The sequence below is a fragment of the Carassius gibelio genome, chromosome B12, assembly GCF_023724105.1.
Source record: "Carassius gibelio isolate Cgi1373 ecotype wild population from Czech Republic chromosome B12, carGib1.2-hapl.c, whole genome shotgun sequence".
NCBI classification, from domain to species: Eukaryota; Metazoa; Chordata; class Actinopteri; order Cypriniformes; family Cyprinidae; genus Carassius; species Carassius gibelio.
Window position 1 is genome coordinate 23,888,008 of NC_068407.1, and position 15,669 is coordinate 23,903,676.

A 15,669-nucleotide genomic window follows, 5' to 3' on the forward strand; every position below is an offset into this window, starting at 1 on the left:
CTTTGTGTGTGTGTGTGTGTGTGTGCATATGCTTATAGAGTATGAATATATTAGTCTAATAATTTACTTTCAGTGTGTGTGTCTGTTTGTTAGCCTATTCTCCATTTTGGATGTGTTTAGCGGTCATCCATACGTCCAGGTTGGCTCTGACCACCTCAGATGCCTTAAATGCTTGAACCCCGGTAAAATGCTGCTTGCAGATTTAATATTATTATTAGGGGTTCAAGCACGCAGTGCTGAAACCCTATTGTAATTGTTAGGATTTTTATTAGGGGTTCAAGCACGCAGTGCTGAAACCCTATTGTAATTGTTAGGATTTTTATTAGGGGTTCAAGCACGCAGTGCTGAAACCCTATTGTAATTGTTAAGATTTTTATTATTATTATTATTTTTCCGCCTTAAAACTGAACGTGCAGCCCAAACCGTAAGGCCTAGAGAGCTGAAACTTGGTCAGATGGTAGTAGTCTTGCTCGCTACTCAGATACAAAGAACCGGCCCAATCGGCCTAACGGGGGCGCTACAGCGCAAAAAACTAAAATTTTTGACATTTTTGGCCGCAGGTCGTAAACCGTTAGCCGTAGACTCAAAAACAAGGCATCGTTGCAATCCTTGGGTTAGCCCGAACAAAAGTGCACAACTGCATTTTTTGCTCTACGACGCACCGTTTTCTCGCAAAATCGAGCTATATCCGAAACCTACTTTTGCGAACTAGTCCTAGGATTTTCAACCAATCGGAACGAAACCACTGCAGAAATATTCCCTGGACACTCAATATAAATAATTATCAAAAAAAAGTTGAAATTTCGATTCTTACGCGAAACAGTACGCCAAAAAGCGTCTATGCTAACGTTAGCCAAATGTTATTTTGACTATAACTCTTGAACGGAATGAGATATCTTGACCAAACTTGGTACACATATGTATGAGCTCAATCTTTGGTCAAATAAAAAAAAATTGCGCATCTCTGCCACTTGGGGGCGCAATAAGATTTAAAAAACACATAAATGGCTATAACTAGGCAACCGTTGGCTCGATCGACTTGAAAATTGGTATGCAGTGTCTTGGTCTGAAGGGGCACAAGTACCTATGAGGACATTTGCATATCTCAAAAAACATGGCTGCCATTGGCCAAACAATTTTAAGCACCTATTTGAAAGGGTTAACGGATGTTGTTCGGAACGAAACTCCCTGGGTACGTTCGACTCATGAACCTTAAGGTCTGTAAGAATTTTGAAAGAAATCGGCCACTAGTTGGCGCTAACGAGTTTTATGGCTCTGTAATCACGTGGTGTTTCACATATCAACACAATATGCATATCATTTGATAGATCTCCTCATAATGCACAACTTTGCCTCAAGAACCATTGCTGTCAATCAAATCGTTCAATTGTTATTCACAAATATGTTAAAAAACTACTTTTGCGAACTAGTCCTAGGTTTTTTGTCCGATCGGAACCAAACCACTGCAGTAATATTCTGTGGACTGTCTAGATCAATAATTATCAAAAAAATGTTCAATTTTGTACTTTGGTTAGCGTTAAATGGGTAATTAAGAAAAGGGGTGTGGCCAAACATACCCCAAAGCCTATAAAACCTAAACGAAAACTCAAAACTTTATGAAACGTGGTGAGAACATGTAACAGGTAACTCTTAACAAGCATGCAAAGTTTCATGGAGATCGCACCATAGGTGGCGCTATAACAGTAGAAAAGGTCTCAAAACACAAGATTTATATGGTAAATGGCCTCAAATTGTTTGAAAATGCTCATATATTCACTCAAAAACACTAGATCTTCATATCATATGATAGATCTCCTCATTCTGAACAACTTTGCCTCTGGGACCAATGTTGTCAATAAAGCTGTTAATTAAATATTCAAGATTATTTCAAAAAGTTACTTTGGCAAACTAGTGATAGGGTATAAGCTGAAAATCAATAAAACCACTGAAGTACAATTCTCTAGACTCTGAAGGTCAATAATTATCAAAAACATGTTGAACAGTTGCATTTGGACAACTATAAACCAGTAATTTTATAATATGTTATTTGCATAGTGTACACTAAGGCCTGTTAATACAAACAGAAAGCCCACAAATTATCAAAACTGTGTAAAATAATGCATAATTTCATTCTAAACAAGCATGCAAAATTTAAGAGAGATTGGTCAAAAAAAATAACAACACTATAACAGTTATATTTAAAAACACAGTGTTGCTTGAGTAAATGCAATTTAGAACCACTAGATGGCAGCGGGAGACCACTAATGGGCTCATTCAGCAAAGTTGAACAGTACTGTTGAAAGGATTCATTAATTCATGCCAAAACATAAAAAAAATTAACTGTTATAACATTTTAAATCTCATTGAGTCAATGTTTTCCATTTTGTTCATACAGATATATCAGTTTTTACAATTTTGCCACATTGTGATTACAGTTTAACCTGAAAATGACATCTAAACTGTTAAAAACTAGTTTAATCATTTAATTTCAGTGTTTGTGTCTGTCTGCCAGCCTATTCTTCATTTTGGATGTCTTTAACTGTCATCCATGCATCCAGGTTAGCCAAGACCACCTCAGAGGCCTTAAATGCTTGAACCCCGTAAAATGCTGCTTGCAGCTTTAATTATTATTATTATTCTTCTGCCCTAGAACTGAACGTGCAGCCCAAACCGTAAGGCCTAGAGAGCTGAAATTTGGACAGATCGTAGAGCTCATTTTGGGGAGAACTTATCAAAGTCTCAGCCCAATCGGCCTAACGGGGGCGCTACAGCGCAAAAAACAAAAATTTTGGACATTTTTGGCCGCAGATCGTAAACCGTTAGCCGTAGACTCAAAAACAAGGCATCGTTCCAATCCTTGGGTTAGCCCGAACAAAAGTGCACGGCGCCTTTTTGGGGTCTACGACACACCGTTTTCTCGCAAAATCGAGCTATATCCGAAACCTACTTTTGCGAACTAGTCCTAGGATTTTCAACCAATCAGAACCAAACCACTTCAGAAATATTCCCTGGACACTCAATATCAATAATTATCAAAAAAAAGTTGAAATTTCAATTTTTACGCGAAACAGTATGCCAAAAAGCGTCTATAGTAACGTTGGCCAAATGCTATTTTAACTATAACTCTTGAACGGAATGAGATAACTTCACCAAACTTGGTACACATATGTACGAGCTCAATTTTGGGTAAAATAAAAAAAATTGCGCATCTCTGCCACTTGGGGGCGCAATAAGATAGAAAAAACACATAAATGGCTATAACTAGGCAACCGTTGGCTCGATCGACTTGAAAATTGGTATGCAGTGTCTTGGTCTGAAGGGGCACAAGTACCTATGAGGACATTTGCATATCTCAAAAAACATAGCCGCCATTGGCCAAACAATTTTAAGCACCTATTTGAAAGGGTTAACGGATGTTGATCGGAACGAAACTCGCTGGGTACGTTCGACTCATGAACCTTAAGGTCTGTAAGAATTTTGAAAGAAATCGGCCACTAGTTGGCGCTAACGAGTTGTATGGCTCTGTAATCACGTGGTGTTTCACATATCAACACAATATGCATATCATTTGATAGATCTCCTCATAATGCACAACTTTGCCTCAAGAACCATTGCTGTCAATCAAATCGTTCAATTGTTATTCACAAATATGTTAAAAACTTACTTTTGCGAACTAGTCCTAGATTTTTTGCCCGATCAGAACCAAACCACTGCAGTAATATTCTGTGGACTCTCTAGATCAATAATTATCAAAAAAATGTTGAATTTTGTCCTTTGGTTAGCTGTAAAGGGGTAATTTAGAAAAAGGGGTGTGGCCAAACATACCCCAAAGCCTATAAAACCTAAACGAAAACTCAAAACTTTATGAAACTAGGTGAAATCATGTAACAGGTGACTCTCAACAAGGCTGCAAAGTTTCATGGAGATTGATCCATAGGTGGCGCTATAACAGTAGAAAAGGTCTCATAACACAAGATTTAGATGGTAAATGGCCTCAAACTGTTTGAAAATGCACATATATTCACTCAAAAACACAAAATCTTCATATCATATGATAGATCTCCTCATTCTGAAAAACGTTGCCTCTGGGACCAATTTTGTCAATAAATCTGTTAATTAAATATTCAAGATTATTTGAAAAAGTTACTTTGGCAAAGTATTCCAAGGCTTTAAGCTGAAAATCAATAAAACCACTGAAGTACAATTCTCTAGACTCAGAAGGTCAATAATTATCAAAAACATGTTGAACAATTGCATTTGGACAACTATAAACCAGTAATTTTATAATATGTTATTTGCATAGTGTACACAAAGGCCTATTAATACAAACAGAAAGCCCACAAATTATCAAAACTGTGTAAAATAATGCATAATTTCATTCTAAACGAGCATGCCATATTTAAGAGATATTGGGCAAAAAACACTAAGAGTTAAAAGGATTAACACATTGATGTATGAGAAATTGCCATTTATAACCACTAGATGGCAGCGGAAAACCACTAATGGGCTCAATCAGCTAACTTAAACTGTACAGTTGAAAGGATGTAATGCCTAAACAATACAAAAAACACTCTTACAACATTTCAAATCTCATTGAGTTAAAGTTTTCCATTTTGTTCATTCAGACATATCAGTTTTTAAAATTTTACCACATTATGATTACAGTGAAACCTGAAAATGACATCTAAAATCTTAAAAACGAGTTTAATCATTTAATTTCAGTGTGTGTGTCTGTCTGTTAGCCTATTCTCCATTTTGGATGTGTTTAACGGCCATCCATATATGTCCAGGTTGGCTCTGACCACCTAAGATCCCTTAAGTGCTTGAACCCCGTAAATGCTGCTTGCAGCTTTAATTATTATTATTATTCTTCCGCCCTAGAACTGAACGTGCAGCCCAAACCGTAAGGCCTAGAGAGCTGAAATTTGGACAGATCGTAGAGCTCAATTTGGGGAGAACTTATCAAAGTCTCAGCCCAATCGGCCAAACGGGGGCGCTACAGCGCAAAAAACAAAAATTTTGGACATTTTTGGCCGTGAATCGTAAACCGTTAGCCATAAACTCAAAAACATGGCATCGTAGCAATCCTTGGGTTAGCCCGAACAAAAGTGCACGGCGCCTTTTTGGGGTCTGCGACGCACCGTTTTCTCGCAAAATCGAGCTATATCCGAAACCTACTTTTGCGAACTAGTCCTAGGATTTTCAACCAATCAGAACCAAACCACTTCAGAAATATTCCCTGGACACTCAATATCAATAATTATCAAAAAAAAGTTGAAATTTCAATTCTTACGCGAAACAGTACGCCAAAAAGTGTCTATGCTAACGTTGGCCAAATGCTATTTTAACTATAACTCTTGAACAGAATGAGATAACTTCACCAAACTTGGTACACATATGTATGAGCTCAATTTTGGGTCAAATAAAAAAAATTGCGCATCTCTGCCACTTGGGGGCGCAATAAGATAGAAAAAACACATAAATGGCTATAACTAGGCAACCGTTGGCTCGATCGACTTGAAAATTGGTATGCAGTGTCTTGGTCTGATGGGGCACAAGTACCTATGAGGACATTTGCATATCTAAAAAAAACATGGCCGCCATTGGCCAAACAAATTTAAGCACCTATTTGAAAGGGTTAACGGATGTTGATCGGAACGAAACTCGCTGGGTACGTTCGACTCATGAACCTTAAGGTCTGTAAGAATTTTGAAAGAAATCGGCCACTAGTTGGCGCTAACGAGTTTTATGGCTCTGTAATCACGTGGTGTTTTACCTATCAACACAATATGCATATCATTTGATAGATCTCCTCATAATGCACAACTTTGCCTCAAGAACCATTGCTGTCAATCAAATCGTTCAATTGTTATTAACAAATTTGTTAAAAACCTACTTTTGCGAACTAGTCCTAGGTTTTTTGTCCGATCAGAACCAAACCACTGCAGTAATATTCTGTGGACTCTCTAGATCAATAATTATTAAAAAAATGTTGAATTTTGTCCTTTGGTTAGCTGTTAAGGGATAATTTAGAAAAAGGGGTGTGGCCAAACATACTCCAAAGTCTATAAAACCTAAACGAAAACTCAAAACTTTATGAAACTCGGTGAGAACATGTAACAGGTGACTCTTAACAAGCTTGCAAAGTTTCATGGAGATCGAAGCATAGGTGGCGCTAAAACAGTACAACAGGTCTCAAAACACAATATTTAGATGGTAAATGGCCTCAAATTGTTTGAAAATGATCATATATTCACTCAAAAACACTAGATATTCATATCATATGATAGATCTCCTCATTCTGAACAACTTTGCCTTTGGGACCAATGTTGTCAATAAAGCTGTTAATTAAATATTCAAGATTATTTTAAAAAGTTACTTTGGCATACTAGTGAAAGGGTTTAAGATGAAAATCAATAAAACCACTGAAGTACAATTCTCTAGACTCTGAAGGTCAATAATTATCAAAAACATGTTGAACAATTGCATTTAGACAACTATAAACCAGTAATTTTATAATATGTTATTTGCATAGTGTACACAAAGGCCTATTAATACAAACAGAAAGCCCACAAATTATCAAAACTGTGTAAAATAACGCATGATTTCATTCTAAACAAGCATGCAAAATTTAAGAGAGATTGGGCAAAAAAAAAAAATAACAACACTATAACATTTATGTTTAAAACACAGTGTTGTTTGAGTAAATACAATTTATAACCACTAGATGGCAGCGGAAGAACACTAATGGGCTCATTCAGTAAAGTTGAACAGTACTGTTGAAAGGATTCATGAATTCATGCCAACACATTAAAAAATGAACTTTTATAACATTTTAAATCTCATTGAGTCAATGTTTTCCATTTTGTTCATACAGATGTATCAGTTTTTACAATTTTGCCACATTATGATTACAGTTTAACCTGAAAATGACATCTAAACTCTAAAAAAGAGAAGACTTGCAATAAGTTTATTGTCACCTATCACTTATGTCAAATACCTATATCTGCAACAAAATGTGTGTCCATGTATATGTGTGTCTTTGTGTGTGTGTTTGTGTGTGCATATGCTTATAGAGTATACATATATTAGTCTAATCATTTGCTGTCAGTGTGTGTGTCTGTCTGTTAGCCTGTTCTCCATTTTGGATGTGTTTAAATGTCATCCAAACATCCAGGTTGGCTCTGACCACCTCAGAGGCCTTAATGTGCTTGAACCCCGGTAAAATGCTGCTTGCAGCTTTAATTAGGGGTTCAAGCACGCAGTGCTGAAACCCTATTGTAATTGTTAGGATTTTTAGGGGTTCAAGCACGCAGTGCTGAAACCCTCTTGTAATTGTTAGGATTTTTATTATTATTATTATTCTTCCGCCCTAGAACTGAACGTGCAGCCCAAACCATAAGGCCTAGAGAGCTGAAATTTGGACAGATCGTAGAGCTCATTTTGGGGAGAACTTATCAAAGTCTCAGCCCAATCGGCCTAACGGGGGCGCTACAGCGCAAAAAACTAAAATTTTTGACATTTTTGGCCGCAGGTCGTAAACCGTTAGCCGTAGACTCAAAAACATGGCATCGTTGCAATCCTTGGGTTAGCCCGAACAAAAGTGCACAGCTGCTTTTTTTGCTCTACGACGCACCGTTTTCTCGCAAAATCGAGCTATATCCGAAACCTACTTTTGCGAACTAGTCCTAGGATTTTCAACCAATCAGAACCAAACCACTTCTGAAATATTCCCTGGACACTCAATATCAATAATTATCAAAAAAAAGTTGAAATTTCGTTTCTTACGCGAAACAGTACGCCAAAAAGCATCTATCCTAACGTTAGCAAAATGTTATTTTAACTATAACTCTTGAACAGAATGAGATATCTTCACCAAACTTGGTACACATATGTATGAGCTCAATCTTTGGTCAAATAAAAAAAATTGCGCATCTCTGCCACTTGGGGGCGCTATAAGATAGAAAAAACACATAAATGGCTATAACTAGGCAACCGTTGGCTCGATGGAGTTGAAAATTGGTATGTAGTGTCTTGGTCTGAAGGGGCACAAGTACCTATGAGGACATTTGCATATCTAAAAAAACATGGCCGCCATTGGCCAAACAATTTTAAGCACCTATTTGAAAGGGTTAACGGATGTTGATCGGAACAAAACTCACTGGGTACGTTCGACTCATGAACCTTAAGGTCTGTAAGAATTTTGAAAGAAATCGGCCACTAGTTGGCGCTAACGAGTTTTATGGCTCTGTAATCACGTGGTGTTTCACATATCAACACAATATGCATATCATTTGATAGATCTCCTCATAGTGCACAACTTTGCCTCAAGAACCATTGCTGTCAATCAAATTGTTCAAATGTTATTCACAAATATGTTAAAAACCTACTTTTACGAACTAGTCCTAGGTTTTTTGTCCGATCGGAACCAAACCACTGCAGTAATATTCTGTGGACTCTCTAGATCAATAATTATCAAAAAAATGTTGAATTTTGTCCTTTGGTTAGCTGTAAAGGGGTAATTTAGTAAAAGGGGTGTGGCCAAACATACCCCAAAGCCTATAAAACCTAAACGAAAACTCAAAACTTTATGAAACTTCGTGGAATCATGTATCAGGTGACTCTTAACAAGCATGCAAAGTTTCATGGAGATCGGATCATAGGTGGCGCTATAACAGTTGAAAAAGCCTCAAAAACAAACATTTTCAATAGAAAATGATCACAATTTGTAGGACATGTTCATACATTCACACAAACACTAGATCTTCATATCATATGATAGATCTCCTCTTTGTGAACAACTTTGCCTCAAGGAGCGAAGATGTCAATCAAATCGTTCAATTGTTATTCACAAATATGTTAAAAACTTACTTTTGCGAACTAGTCCCAGATTTTTTACCCGATCGAAACCAAACCACTGCAGTAATTTTCTCTGGACTCTCTAGATCAATAATTATCAAAAAAATGTTGAATTTTGTCCTTTGGTTAGCTTTAACTGGCTAAATTAGAAAAGGGGCGTGACCAAAATACCCAAAAGCATATAAAACCTAAACGAAAACTCAAAACTTTATGAAACTTGGTGAAAACATGTAACAGGTGACTCTTAACAAGCATGCAAATTTTCATGGAGATCGGACCACAGGTGGCGCTATGACAGTAGAAAAGGTCTCAAAACATAAGATTGATATGGTAAATGGCCTCAAATTGTCTGAAAATGCTCATATATTCACATAAACACTAGATCTTCATATCATATGATAGATCTCCTCATTCTGAACAACTTTTGGGACCAATGTTGTCAATAAAGCTGTTAATTAAATATTGAAGATTATTTAAAAAAGTTACTTTGGCAAAGTAGTCCAAGGCTTTAAGCTGAAAATCAATAAAACCACTGAAGTACAATTCTCTAGACTCTGAAGGTCAATAATAATGAAAAACATGTTGAAAAATTGCATTTGGACAACTATAAACCAGTGATTGTATAATATGTTATTTTCACAGTGTACACAAAGGCCTATTTATACAAACAGAAAGCCCACAAACTATCAAAACTGTGTAAAATAAAGCCTAATTTCATTCTAAACAAGCATGCAAAATTTAAGAGAGATTGGGCAAAAAACTTTACACTATAACAGTTATGTTTAAAAACAGTGTTGTTTGAGTAAATGCAACCACTAGATGGCAGCGGAAGACCACTAATGGGCTCATTCAGCAAATTGAAACAGTACTTTTGAGAAGATTTATGAATTCATGCCTAAACAATAAAAAAAAACATTTTAAATCTCACTGAGTTAAAGTTTTCCATTTTGTTCATACAGACTTACCAGTTTTTAAAATTTTGCCACATTATGATTACAGTGAAACCTGAAAATGACATCCAAACTCTTAAAACTAGTTTAATCATTTAATTTCAGTGCGTGTGTCTGTCTGTCAGCCTATTCTCCGTTTTGGATGTGTTTAACTGTCATCCGTACATCCAGGTTGGCTCAGACCACCTCAGAGGCCTTAATGTGCTTGAACCCCGTAAATGCTGCTTGCAGCTTTAATTATTATTATTATTATTATTATTATTCTTCCGCCCTAGAACTGAACGTGCAGCCCAAACCGTAAGGCCTAGAGAGCTGAAATTTGGACAGATCGTAGAGCTCATTTTGGGGAGAACTTATCAAAGTCTCAGCCCAATCGGCCAAACGGGGGCGCTATAGCGCAAAAAACAAAAATTTTGGACGTTTTTGGCCGTGAATCGTAAACCGTTAGCCATAAACTCAAAAACATGGCATCATAGCAATCCTTGGGTTAGCCCGAACAAAAGTGCACGGCGCCTTTTTGGGGTCTACGACGCACCGTTTTCTCGCAAAATCGAGCTATATCCGAAACCTACTTTTGCGAACTAGTCCTAGGATTTTCAACCAATCAGAACCAAACCACTTCATAAATATTCCCTGGACACTCAATATCAATAATTATCAAAAAAAAGTTGAAATTTCAATTCTTACGCGAAACAGTACACAAAAAAGCGTCTATGCTAACGTTAGCCAAATACTATTTTGACTATAACTCTTGAACGGAATGAGATATCTTCACCAAAATTGGTACACATATGTATGAGCTCAATCTTTGGTCAAATAAAAAAAATTGCATATCTCTGCCACTTGGGGGCGCAATAAGATTAAAAAAACACATAAATGGCTATAACCAGGCAACCGTTGGCTCGATCGACTTGAAAATTGGTATGCAGTGTCTTGGTCTGAAGGGGCACAAGTACCTATGAGGACATTTGCATATCTCAAAAAACATGGCCGCCATTGGCCAAACAAATTTAAGCACCTATTTGAAAGGGTTAACGGATGTTCATCGGAACGAAACTCGCTGGGTACGTTCGACTCATGAACCTTAAGGTCTGTAAGAATTTTGAAAGAAATTGGCCACTAGTTGGCGCTAACGGGTTTTATGGCTCTGTAATCACGTGGTGTTTCACATATCAACACAATATGCATATCATTTGATAGATCTCCTCATAATGCACAACTTTGCCTCAAGAACCATTGCTGTCAATCAAATCGTTCAATTGTTATTCACAAATATGTTAAAAACCTACTTTTGCGAACTAGTCCTAGGTTTTTTGTCCGATCGGAACCAAACCACTGCAGTAATAATCTGTGGACTCTCTAGATCAATAATTATCAAAAAAATGTTAAATTTTGTACTTTGGTTAGCGTTAAAGGGGTAATTAAGAAAAGTGGTGTGGCCAAACATACCCCAAAGCCTATAAAACCTAAACAAAAATTCTAAACTTTATGAAACTAGGGAAAAACATGTAACAGGTGACTCTTAACAAGCATGCAAAGTTTCATGGAGATCGGACCATAGGTGGCGCTATAACAGTAGAAAAGGTCTCAAAACACAAGATTTAGATGGTAAATGGCCTCAAATTGTTTGAAAATGCTAATATATTCTCTCAAAAACACTAGATCTTCACATCAAATGATAGATCTCCTCATTCTGAACAACTTTGCCTCTGGGACCAATGTTGTCAATAAAGCTGTTAATTAAATATTCAAGATTATTTAAAAAAGTTACTTTGCCAAAGTAGTCCAAGGCTTTAAGCTGAAAATCAATAAAACCACTGAAGTACAATTCTCTAGACTCTGAAGGTCAATAATTATCAAAAACATGTTGAACAATTGCATTTGGACAACTATAAACCAGTAATTTTATAATATGTTATTTTCACAGTGTACACAAAGGCCTATTAATACAAACAGAAAGCCCACAAATTATCAAAACTGTGTAAAATAATGCCTAATTTCATTCTAAACAAGCATTCAAAATTTAAGAGAGATTGGGCAAAAAACATTACACTATAACAGTTATGTTTAAAAACAGTGTTGTTTGAGTAAATGCAATTTATAACCACTAGATGGCAGCAGAAGACCACTAATGGGCTCATTAAGCAAATTGAAACAGTACTTTTGAGAAGATTTATGAATTCATGCCTAAACAATAAATAAAAAAACACTGTTACAACATTTTAAATCTCACTGAGTTAAAGTTTTCCATTTTGTTCATACAGACTCATCAGTTTTTAAAATTTTGCCACATTATGATTACAGTGAAACCTGAAAATGACATCCAAACTCTTAAAAACTAGTTTAATCATTTAATTTCAGTGCGTGTGTCTGTCTGTCAGCCTATTCTCCGTTTTGGATGTGTTTAACTGTCATCCATACGTCCAGGTTGGCTCAGACCACCTCAGAGGCCTTAATGTGCTTGAACCCCGTAAATGCTGCTTGCAGCTTTAATTATTATTATTATTCTTCCGCCCTAGAACTGAACGTGCAGCCCAAACCGTAAGGCCTAGAGAGCTGAAATTTGGACAGATCGTAGAGCTCAATTTGGGGAGAACTTATCAAAGTCTCAGCCCAATCGGCCTAACGGGGGCGCTACAGCGCAAAAAACAAAAATTTTGGACATTTTTGGCCGCAGATCGTAAACCGTTAGCCGTAGACTCAAAAACAAGGCATCGTTGCAATCCTTGGGTTAGTCCGAACAAAAGTGCACAGCTGCATTTTTTGCTCTACGACGCACCGTTTTCTCGTAAAATCGAGCTATGTCCGAAACCTACTTTTGCGAACTAGTCCTAGGATTTTCAACCAATCGGAACCAAACCACTTCAGAAATATTCCCTGGACACTCAATATCAATAATTATCAAAAAAAAGTTGAAATTTCGATTCTTACGCGAAACAGTACGCCAAGAAGCGTCTATGCTAACGTTAGCCAAATGGTATTTTGACTATAACTCTTGAACGGAACGATATATCTTCACCAAACTCGGTATACATATGTATGAGCTCAATCTTTGGTCAAATCAAAAAAATTGCGCATCTCTGCCACTTGGGGGCGCTATAAGATAGAAAAAACACATAAATGGCTATAACTAGGCAACCGTTGGCTCGATAGACTTGAAAATTGGTATGCAGTGTCTTGGTCTGAAGGGGCACAAGTACCTATGAGGACATTTGCATATCTCAAAAAACATGGCCGCCATTGGCCAAACAATTTTAAGCACCTATTTGAAAGGGTTAACGGATGTTGATCAGAATGAAACTCGCTGGGTACGTTCGACTCATGAACCTTAAGGTCTGTAAGAATTTTGAAAGAAATCGGCCACTAGTTGGCGCTAACGAGTTTTATGGCTCTGTAATCACGTGGTGTTTCACATATCAACACAATATGCATATCATTTGATAGATCTCCTCATAATGCACAACTTTGCCTCAAGAACTATTGCTGTCAATTAAATCGTTCAATTGTTATTCACAAATATGTTAAAAACCTACTTTTGCGAACTAGTCCTAGATTTTTTGCCCGATCGGAACCAAACCACTGCAGTAATATTCTGTGGACTCTCTAGATCAATAATTATCAAAAAAATGTAGAATTTTGTCCTTTGGTTAGCTGTAAAGGGGTAATTTAGAAAAAAGGGTGTGGCCAAACATACCCCAAAGCCTATAAAACCTAAAGGAAAACTCAAAACTTTATGAAACTAGGTGAAATCATGTAACAGGTGACTCTTAACAAGGCTGCAAAGTTTCATGGAGATCGATCCATAGGTGGCGCTATAACAGTAGAAAAGGTCTCAAAACACAAGATTTATATGGTAAATGGCCTCAAATTGTTTGAACATGCTCATATATTGACTCAAAAACACTAAATCTTCATATCATATGATAGATCTCCTCATTCTGAAAAACTTTACCTCTGGGACCAATTTTGTCAATAAATCTGTTAATTAAATATTCAAGATTATTTTAAAAAGTTACTTTGGCAAAGTATTCCAAGGCTTTAAGCTGAAAATCAACAAAACCACTGAAGTGCAATTCTGTAGACTCTGAAGGTCAATAATTATCAAAAACATGTTGAACAATTTCATTTGGACCACTATAAACCAGTGATTTTATAATATGTTATTTGCATAGTGTACACAAAGGCCTATTAATACAAACAGAAAGCCCACAAATGATCAAAACTGTGTAAAATAATGCATAATTTCATTCTTAACAAGCATGCAAAATTCAAGAGAGATTGGGCAAAAAAATAACACTATAACAGTTATGTTTAAAAACACTGTTGTTTGAGTAAATGCAATTTATAACCTCTAGATGGCAGCGGAAGACCACTAATGGGCTCATTCAGTTAAGGTTAAACAGTACTGTTTTCATGAATTCAAGCTAAACATTAATAAATTAACTGTTATAACATTTTAAATCTCATTGAATTGATGTTTTCCATTTTGTTCATACAGATGTATCAGTTTTTACAATTTTGCCACATTATGATTACAATTTAACCTGAAAATGACATCTAAACTCTTAAAAAGAGAAGACTTGCAATAAGTTTATTGTCACCTATCACTTATTTCAGATACCTATATCTGCAACAAAATGTTTGTGCATGTATATGTGTGTCTTTGTGTGTGTGTGTGTGCATATGCTTATAGAGTATTAATATATTAGTTTAATCATTGAATTTCAGTGTGTGTGTCTGTCTGTTAGCCTGTTCTCCATTTTGGATGTGTTTAACTGTCATCCGAGCATCCAGGTTGGCTCAGACCACCTCAGATGCCTTAAATGCTTGAACCCCGTAAATGCTGCTTGCAGCTTTAATTATTATTAGGGGTTCAAGCACGCAGTGCTGAAACCCTATTGTATTTGTTAGGATTTTTATTATTATTATTATTATTATTATTATTATTCTCCACTCAAACTGTTCGTGCAGCCCAAACCGTAAGGCCTAGAAAGCTGAAATTTGGTCAGAATGTAGTAGTCCCGCCTTCTTGTCAGATACCGAGTCTCGACCCAATCGGCCTAACGGGGGCGCTACAGCGCAAAAAACTAAAATTTTTGACTTTTTTGGCCGTAAATCGTAAACCGTTAGCCGTAGACCCAAAAACATGGCATTGTTGCAATCCTTGGATTAGCCCGAACAAAAGTGCACGGCGCCTTTTTGGGGTCTACGACGCACCGTTTTCTCGCAAAATCGAGCTATATCCGAAAACTACTTTTGCGAACTAGTCCTAGGATTTTCAACCAATCAGAACCAAACCACTTCAGAAATATTCCCTGGACACTCAATATCAATAATTATAAAAAAAAAGTTGAAATTTCAATTCTTACGCGAAACAGTACACCAAAAAGCGTCTATGCTAACGTTAGCCAAATGCTATTTTGACTATAACTCTTGAACGGAATGAGATATCTTCACCAAACTCGGTACACATATGTACGAGCTCAATCTTTGGTCAAATCAAAAAAATTGCGCATCTCTGCCACTTGGGGGCGCTATAAGATAGAAAAAACACATAAATTGCTATAACTAGGCAACCGTTGGCTCGATCGACTTGAAAATCGGTATGCAGTGTCTTGGTCTGAAGGGGCACAAGTACCTATGAGGACATTTGCATATCTCAAAAAACATGGCCGCCATTGGCCAAACAAATTTAAGCACCTATTTGAAAGGGTTAACGGATGTTGATCGGAACGAAACTCGCTGGGTACGTTCGACTCATGAACCTTAAGGTTTTTAAGAATTTTGAAAGAAATCGGCCACTAGTTGGCGCTAACGAGTTTTATGGCTCTGTAATCACGTGGTGTTTCACATATCAACA